General features: G+C 49.5%; 1 protein-coding gene across 1 annotated transcript in view; it reads left to right on the top strand.

The window, feature by feature from the left end:
* Positions 1 to 6,009: 6,009 nt before the first annotated feature.
* LARS2 (leucyl-tRNA synthetase 2, mitochondrial) overlaps positions 6,010 to 9,289 on the top strand; it is a 315,249-nt gene continuing 311,969 nt past the window's right edge. The window contains exon 1 of the mRNA XM_075316613.1: positions 6,010 to 6,090. The gene's annotated coding sequence lies outside the window, so the exon portion shown is untranslated. The remainder of the gene's footprint in view (positions 6,091 to 9,289) is intronic.

Raw genomic sequence — 9,289 nt, 5'->3', positions numbered from 1 at the left:
GTGTGTCTCTGTACAGTGTATCTGGCAGTGCAGAGCTGTGTGTGTGTGTCTCTGTACAGTGTATCTGGCAGTGCAGAGCTGTGTGTGTGTGTCTCTGTACAGTGTATCTGGCAGTGCAGAGCTGTGTGTGTGTCTCTGGACAGTGTATCTGGCAGTGCAGAGCTGTGTGTGTCTCTGGACAGTGTATCTGGCAGTGCAGAGCTGTGTGTGTGTGTCTCTGTACAGTGTATCTGGCAGTGCAGAGCTGTGTGTGTGTGTCTCTGTACAGTGTATCTGGCAGTGCAGAGCTGTGTGTGTGTCTCTGGACAGTGTATCTGGCAGTGCAGAGCTGTGTGTGTGTCTCTGGACAGTGTATCTGGCAGTGCAGAGCTGTGTGTGTGTCTCTGTACAGTGTATCTGGCAGTGCAGAGCTGTGTGTGTGTCTCTGTACAGTGTATCTGGCAGTGCAGAGCTGTGTGTGTCTCTGGACAGTGTATCTGGCAGTGCAGAGCTGTGTGTGTCTCTGGACAGTGTATCTGGCAGTGCAGAGCTGTGTGTGTGTCTCTGGACAGTGTATCTGGCAGTGCAGAGCTGTGTGTGTGTCTCTGGACAGTGTATCTGGCAGTGCAGAGCTGTGTGTGTGTCTCTGTACAGTGTATCTGGCAGTGCAGAGCTGTGTGTGTGTCTCTGTACAGTGTATCTGGCAGTGCAGAGCTGTGTGTGTCTCTGGACAGTGTATCTGGCAGTGCAGAGCTGTGTGTGTGTCTCTGTACAGTGTATCTGGCAGTGCAGAGCTGTGTGTGTCTCTGGACAGTGTATCTGGCAGTGCAGAGCTGTGTGTGTGTGTCTCTGGACAGTGTATCTGGCAGTGCAGAGCTGTGTGTGTCTCTGGACAGTGTATCTGGCAGTGCAGAGCTGTGTGTGTGTCTCTGTACAGTGTATCTGGCAGTGCAGAGCTGTATGTGTCTGTACAGTGTATCTAGCAGTGCAGAGCTGTGTGTGTGTCTCTGTACAGTGTATCTGGCAGTTCAGAGCTGTGTGTCTCTGGACAGTGTATCTGGCAGTGCAGAGCTGTATGTGTCTGTACAGTATCTGGCAGTGCAGAGCTGTGTGTGTGTCTGTACAGTGTATCTGGCAGTGCAGAGCTGTATGTGTCTGTACAGTGTATCTGGCAGTGCAGAGCTGTGTGTGTCTGTACAGTGTATCTGGCAGTGCAGAGCTGTGTGTGTGTCTCTGGACAGTGTATCTGGCAGTGCAGAGCTGTGTGTGTGTCTCTGGACAGTGTATCTGGCAGTGCAGAGCTGTATGTGTCTGTACAGTGTATCTGGCAGTGCAGAGCTGTGTGTGTCTCTGTACAGTGTATCTGGCAGTGCAGAGCTGTGTGTGTGTGTCTCTGGACAGTGTATCTGGCAGTGCAGAGCTGTGTGTGTGTGTGTCTCTGGACAGTGTATCTGGCAGTGCAGAGCTGTGTGTGTGTGTCTCTGGACAGTGTATCTGGCAGTGCAGAGCTGTGTGTGTGTCTGTACAGTGTATCTGGCAGTGCAGAGCTGTGTGTGTGTCTGTACAGTGTATCTGGCAGTGCAGAGCTGTGTGTGTGTGTGTGTCTCTGTACAGTGTATGTGGCAGTGCAGAGCTGTGTGTGTGTCTCTGTACAGTGTATGTGGCAGTGCAGAGCTGTGTGTGTGTCTCTGTACAGTGTATCTGGCAGTGCAGAGCTGTGTGTGTGTGTCTCTGGACAGTGTATCTGGCAGTGCAGAGCTGTGTGTGTGTGTCTCTGGACAGTGTATCTGGCAGTGCAGAGCTGTGTGTGTGTGTCTCTGGACAGTGTATCTGGCAGTGCAGAGCTGTGTGTGTGTGTCTCTGTACAGTGTATCTGGCAGTGCAGAGCTGTGTGTGTGTGTCTCTGTACAGTGTATCTGGCAGTGCAGAGCTGTGTGTGTGTGTCTCTGTACAGTGTATCTGGCAGTGCAGAGCTGTGTGTGTGTGTCTCTGTACAGTGTATCTGGCAGTGCAGAGCTGTGTGTGTGTCTCTGGACAGTGTATCTGGCAGTGCAGAGCTGTGTGTGTCTCTGGACAGTGTATCTGGCAGTGCAGAGCTGTGTGTGTGTGTGTCTCTGGACAGTGTATCTGGCAGTGCAGAGCTGTGTGTGTGTGTGTGTCTCTGTACAGTGTATCTGGCAGTGCAGAGCTGTGTGTGTGTCTCTGGACAGTGTATCTGGCAGTGCAGAGCTGTGTGTGTGTCTCTGTACAGTGTATCTGGCAGTGCAGAGCTGTGTGTGTGTGTCTCTGTACAGTGTATCTGGCAGTGCAGGGCTGTGTGTGTGTCTCTGTACAGTGTATCTGGCAGTGCAGAGCTGTGTGTGTGTCTCTGGACAGTGTATCTGGCAGTGCAGAGCTGTGTGTGTGTCTCTGTACAGTGTATCTGGCAGTGCAGAGCTGTGTGTGTGTCTCTGTACAGTGTATCTGGCAGTGCAGAGCTGTGTGTGTGTCTCTGGACAGTGTATCTGGCAGTGCAGAGCGGTGTGTGTGTGTGTGTCTGTACAGTGTATCTAGCAGTGCAGAGCTGTGTGTGTGTCTCTGTACAGTGTATCTGGCAGTTCAGAGCTGTGTGTCTCTGGACAGTGTATCTGGCAGTGCAGAGCTGTATGTGTCTGTACAGTATCTGGCAGTGCAGAGCTGTGTGTGTGTCTGTACAGTGTATCTGGCAGTGCAGAGCTGTATGTGTCTGTACAGTGTATCTGGCAGTGCAGAGCTGTGTGTGTCTGTACAGTGTATCTGGCAGTGCAGAGCTGTGTGTGTCTCTGGACAATGTATCTGGCAGTGCAGAGCTGTGTGTGTGTGTCTCTGGACAGTGTATCTGGCAGTGCAGAGCTGTGTGTGTGTCTCTGGACAGTGTATCTGGCAGTGCAGAGCTGTGTGTGTGTCTCTGGACAGTGTATCTGGCAGTGCAGAGCTGTATGTGTCTGTACAGTGTATCTGGCAGTGCAGAGCTGTGTGTGTCTCTGTACAGTGTATCTGGCAGTGCAGAGCTGTGTGTGTGTGTCTCTGGACAGTGTATCTGGCAGTGCAGAGCTGTGTGTGTGTGTGTCTCTGGACAGTGTATCTGGCAGTGCAGAGCTGTGTGTGTGTGTGTCTCTGGACAGTGTATCTGGCAGTGCAGAGCTGTGTGTGTGTCTGTACAGTGTATCTGGCAGTGCAGAGCTGTGTGTGTGTCTGTACAGTGTATCTGGCAGTGCAGAGCTGTGTGTGTGTGTGTGTCTCTGTACAGTGTATGTGGCAGTGCAGAGCTGTGTGTGTGTCTCTGTACAGTGTATCTGGCAGTGCAGAGCTGTGTGTGTGTGTCTCTGTACAGTGTATCTGGCAGTGCAGAGCTGTGTGTGTGTGTCTCTGTACAGTGTATCTGGCAGTGCAGAGCTGTGTGTGTGTGTCTCTGGACAGTGCATCTGGCAGTGCAGAGCTGTGTGTGTGTCTGTACAGTGTATCTGGCAGTGCAGAGCTGTGTGTGTGTCTGTACAGTGTATCTGGCAGTGCAGAGCTGTATGTGTCTGTACAGTGTATCTGGCAGTGCAGAGCTGTGTGTGTGTGTGTGTGTCTCTGTACAGTGTATCTGGCAGTGCAGAGCTGTGTGTGTGTCTCTGTACAGTGTATCTGGCAGTGCAGAGCTGTGTGTGTGTCTCTGTACAGTGTATCTGGCAGTGCAGAGCTGTGTGTGTGTGTCTCTGTACAGTGTATCTGGCAGTGCAGAGCTGTGTGTGTGTGTCTCTGTACAGTGTATCTGGCAGTGCAGAGCTGTGTGTGTGTGTCTCTGTACAGTGTATCTGGCAGTGCAGAGCTGTGTGTGTGTGTCTCTGTACAGTGTATCTGGCAGTGCAGAGCTGTGTGTGTGTGTCTCTGTACAGTGTATCTGGCAGTGCAGAGCTGTGTGTGTGTCTCTGTACAGTGTATCTGGCAGTGCAGAGCTGTGTGTGTGTGTCTCTGTACAGTGTATCTGGCAGTGCAGAGCTGTGTGTGTGTCTCTGGACAGTGTATCTGGCAGTGCAGAGCTGTGTGTGTCTCTGGACAGTGTATCTGGCAGTGCAGAGCTGTGTGTGTGTGTCTCTGGACAGTGTATCTGGCAGTGCAGAGCTGTGTGTGTGTGTGTCTCTGTACAGTGTATCTGGCAGTGCAGAGCTGTGTGTGTGTCTCTGGACAGTGTATCTGGCAGTGCAGAGCTGTGTGTGTGTGTCTCTGTACAGTGTATCTGGCAGTGCAGAGCTGTGTGTGTGTGTCTCTGTACAGTGTATCTGGCAGTGCAGAGCTGTGTGTGTGTGTCTCTGTACAGTGTATCTGGCAGTGCAGGGCTGTGTGTGTGTCTCTGTACAGTGTATCTGGCAGTGCAGAGCTGTGTGTGTGTCTCTGGACAGTGTATCTGGCAGTGCAGAGCTGTGTGTGTGTCTCTGTACAGTGTATCTGGCAGTGCAGAGCTGTGTGTGTGTCTCTGGACAGTGTATCTGGCAGTGCAGAGCTGTGTGTGTGTCTCTGGACAGTGTATCTGGCAGTGCAGAGCTGTGTGTGTGTCTCTGGACAGTGTATCTGGCAGTGCAGAGCGGTGTGTGTGTGTCTGTACAGTGTATCTGGCAGTGCAGAGCTGTGTGTGTGTGTCTCTGTACAGTGTATCTGGCAGTGCAGAGCTGTGTGTGTGTCTCTGTACAGTGTATCTGGCAGTGCAGAGCTGTGTGTGTGTCTCTGTACAGTGTATCTGGCAGTGCAGAGCTGTGTGTGTGTGTCTCTGTACAGTGTATCTGGCAGTGCAGAGCTGTGTGTGTGTGTGTGTCTCTGGACAGTGTATCTGGCAGTGCAGAGCTGTGTGTGTGTGTGTGTCTCTGTACAGTGTATCTGGCAGTGCAGAGCTGTGTGTGTGTCTCTGTACAGTGTATCTGGCAGTGCAGAGCTGTGTGTGTCTGTACAGTGTATCTGGCAGTGCAGAGCTGTGTGTGTGTGTCTCTGTACAGTGTATCTGGCAGTGCAGAGCTGTGTGTGTCTGTACAGTGTATCTGGCAGTGCAGAGCTGTGTGTGTGTCTCTGTACAGTGTATCTGGCAGTGCAGAGCTGTGTGTGTCTGTACAGTGTATCTGGCAGTGCAGAGCTGTGTGTGTGTCTCTGGACAGTGTATCTGGCAGTGCAGAGCTGTGTGTGTGTGTGTGTCTCTGTACAGTGTATCTGGCAGTGCAGAGCTGTGTGTGTGTCTCTGTACAGTGTATCTGGCAGTGCAGAGCTGTGTGTGTCTGTACAGTGTATCTGGCAGTGCAGAGCTGTGTGTGTGTGTCTCTGTACAGTGTATCTGGCAGTGCAGAGCTGTGTGTGTGTGTGTCTCTGTACAGTGTATCTGGCAGTGCAGAGCTGTGTGTGTGTCTCTGTACAGTGTATCTGGCAGTGCAGAGCTGTGTGTGTGTGTCTCTGTACAGTGTATCTGGCAGTGCAGAGCTGTGTGTGTGTCTCTGTACAGTGTATCTGGCAGTGCAGAGCTGTGTGTGTCTGTACAGTGTATCTGGCAGTGCAGAGCTGTGTGTGTGTCTCTGTACAGTGTATCTGGCAGTGCAGAGCTGTGTGTGTCTGTACAGTGTATCTGGCAGTGCAGAGCTGTGTGTGTGTGTGTCTCTGTACAGTGTATCTGGCAGTGCAGAGCTGTGTGTGTCTCTGTACAGTGTATCTGGCAGTGCAGAGCTGTGTGTGTGTCTCTGTACAGTGTATCTGGCAGTGCAGAGCTGTGTGTGTCTGTACAGTGTATCTGGCAGTGCAGAGCTGTGTGTGTGTCTCTGTACAGTGTATCTGGCAGTGCAGAGCTGTGTGTGTCTGTACAGTGTATCTGGCAGTGCAGAGCTGTGTGTAATGTAGCAGTGTTTCCCTCCAATAATCCCCGGTTCCCGTTGCTCAGTACGAGCTCTGCACTTTCTGACCCGATGACCACACAGCACCGGACCTCACCACTGACCATCAACGGCCGAGAGGAGAGGACCAGTCCACAGCTGAACAGCCTGGAGTGTGACTCCTCCCACACATGTGACTGACACGTGGTTATGACATCATCAAAGGTCCTTGTGCCGAGCAGGAAGTGTCTCTGAGGTCGGACATGTGAGTGCAGAATATCAGTGATGGTACCGGGTGACAGCGCGGGGGCTGCCGGCATTAGTGACCGCTCCTTACACACTGTACTGTGTGATTCCTGAGAAATACAAGGTTCAAGAGAACCATAATTACTCCAATTACTCGTGTTTAGTGACAGACCCTGCGTTATATGGAGATGTAGCATTGATCAGCTGTGATTACATTGTATCTAATAGAGCAACACCTTTACTGCAGAGAATCCTTCCTAGCGTGTTGTTACTCTGGTAGTATAAGTATAATAGGTGTATTATCAGAACAGGACTATAATGATAAAGTCGCACCAACAGAAGAGCCCCCTATATAGATTAGGTCCGGGGAAGTACCGCATGAAGCCCCCGTCAGCTCTTAGGACTCGTAAAGACCTGTATTCCCCATATACAGTGCAGACCAAAAGTTTGGACACACCTCATTCAAAGCGTTTTCTTTATTTTTATGACTGAAAATTGTAGATTCACATTGAAGGCATCAAAACTATGAATTAACACATGTGGAATGAAATACTTAACAAACAAGTGTGAAACAACTGAAAATATGTCTTATATTCTAGGTTCTACAAAGTAGCCACCTTTTACTTTGATAACTACTTTGCACACTCTTGGCATTCTCTTGATGAGCTTCAAGAGGTAGTCACCGGAAATGGTCTTCCAACAGTGTTGAAGGAGTTCCCAGAAATGCTTAGCACTTTTGCCTTCACTCTGCGGTCCAGCGCACCCCAAACCATCTCGATTGGGTTCAGGTCTGGTGACTGTGGAGGCCAGGTCATCTAGCGTAGCACCCCATCAATCTACTTCTTAGTCAAATAGCCCTTACACAGCCTGGAGGTGTGTTTGGGGTCATTGTCTTGTTGAAAAATAAATGATGGTCCAACTAAACGCAAACCGGATGGAATAGCATGCCGCTGCAAGATGCTGTGGTAGGCATGCTGGTTCAGTATGCCTTCAATTTTGAATGAATCCCCAACAGTGTCACCAGCAAAGCACCCCCACACCATCCATCCGTTCACCTTTTCTACAAAGACACGGTGGTTGGATCCAAAGATCTCAAATTTGGACTCATCAGACCAAAGCACAGATTTCCACTGGTCTAATGTCCATTCCTTGTGTTCTTTAGCCCAAGAAAGTCTCTTCTGCTTGTTGCCTGTCCTTAGCAGTGGTTTCCTAGCAGCTATTTTACCATGAAGGCCTCCTGCACAAAGTCTCCTCTTAAAACAGTTGTTCTAGAGATGTGTCTGCTGCTAGAACTCTGTGTGGCATTGACCTGGCCTCTAATCTGAGCTGCTGTTAACCTGCGATTTCTGAGGCTGGTGACTCGGATAAACTTATCCTCTGCAGCAGATGTGACTGTTGGTCTTCCTTTCCTGGGGTGGTCCTCATGTGAGCCAGTTTCTTTGTAGCATTTGATGGTTTTTGCCACTGCACTTGGGGAAACTTTCAAAGTTTTCCCAATTTTTCATACTGACTGACCTTCATTTCTTAAAGTAATGATGGCCACTCGTTTTTCTTTACTTACCTGCTTTTTTTGCCATAATATAAATTCTAACAGTCTATTCAGTAGGACTATTAGCTGTGTATTCACCAGACTTCTGCACAACACAACTGATGGTCCCAACCCCATTTATAAGGCAAGAAATCCCACTTATTAAACCTGACAGGGCACAGCTGTGAAGTGAGAACCATTTCCGGTGACTACCTCTTGAAGCTCATCAAGAGAATGCCAAGAGTGTGCAAAGCAGTAATCAAAGCAAAAGGTGGCTACTTTGAAGAACCTAGAATATAAGACATATTTTCAGTTGATTCACAATTTTTTGTTAAGTATTTCATTCCACATGTGTTAATTCATATTTTTGATGCCTTCAATGTGGATCTACAGTTTTCAGAGTCATGAAAATAAAGAAAACTCTTTGAATGAGAAGGTGTGTCCAAACTTTTGGTCTGTACTGTATGTCTTAGGTTTTGTGCACACGCTGCATTTTTTTCCGCATTTTTCGGATGCAGTTTTGGTCCCAAAACTGTGTGCATTTCCTTCCCCAGCAAAGACTCTATGAGACTTCATTTTTGCTGTGCGCACGTTGTTTTTTTTTTTTTTTGCTGCATCATTGTGTTGACTATAAAGCAGATGCAGAATGTCGATTCTTTCTGCGTCCTGTCTCTGCATTTTGGAGGACTGGCAGATCAATACTCCGCTGACTTAAGGTCGGTGGGGGATTGATCCCTGGTATTGGGCCAGATACCAGTTCCCATATAAAGTTAATGGGGACCAGACTTCAGCACAGAGGGGTAGGAGCAATTCATACTTTCGAAGTCACAGGGGCGGCAGTCACACTGCTCCCGCGGCCGCTCATTCTTCCTGGGCCGCTCATTAGGTTCATACATATTCACTGCTTCCCCTACCCACGGCGTCTGTGACTGGTTGTAGTCAGATGCACCCCCATGCTGAGTGACAGCTGTCTAACTGCAACCAGTCACAGACGCCGGTGGGCAGGTCTAGATTGTACAGTAAAATGAATAAAGTTGGCGAAGGATCTCCCCATATTATGATACCAACACAGATAAAACCCGACGGCTAGGGGTTGGTATTCTCAGGCTGGGGATAGCAATGGTTATTGACCCCCCCCCAGCCTAAAAATATGTACCGGCAGCGGCCCAAAATTGCCACATCCATTAGATGCGACAGTCCTGGCACTTTACTCGGCTTTTCCCGATTGCCCTAGTGTGGTGGCAATCGGGGTAATGAGGGAGTTAATGGTGGCCCACAACTGCCACTAAGCCAGAGGGTAGTGATGGCAGTGTCTATGAGACATCCCCCTATTACTAATCTGTAAGTGAAAGTGAATAAACACAAACACTGAAAAAATCCTTTATTTGAAATAAAAGGCAAAAAAACCCCTCTTTCACCACTTTAGTAACCCCCAAAACACCCCTGCAGGTCTGACGTAATCCACTCGACGCTTCCACCACTGCTACATTTGGAGCGCACAACGAGCGCCTTAGAACATGACTGCCCTCTGTGAGCTTCACGCAGCAACTGAAGTGAGCTGCGTGATAAGCGGTGACATCACTCAGGTTACCCACGGCCACAGCTGGAGTCCTCCACTTGTGACCGCAAATCACCTGAGTGACGTCACCCCTGATCGCGTGCATCTAAAACCTTGATGGTGTGAATAGAC

The sequence above is a fragment of the Anomaloglossus baeobatrachus genome, chromosome 6 (assembly GCF_048569485.1).
Source record: "Anomaloglossus baeobatrachus isolate aAnoBae1 chromosome 6, aAnoBae1.hap1, whole genome shotgun sequence".
In the NCBI taxonomy this organism is placed as follows: Eukaryota; Metazoa; Chordata; class Amphibia; order Anura; family Aromobatidae; genus Anomaloglossus; species Anomaloglossus baeobatrachus.
The sequence above is the reverse complement of the archived record's forward strand: the minus strand, read 5'-3'. Positions and strand labels throughout refer to the sequence as shown.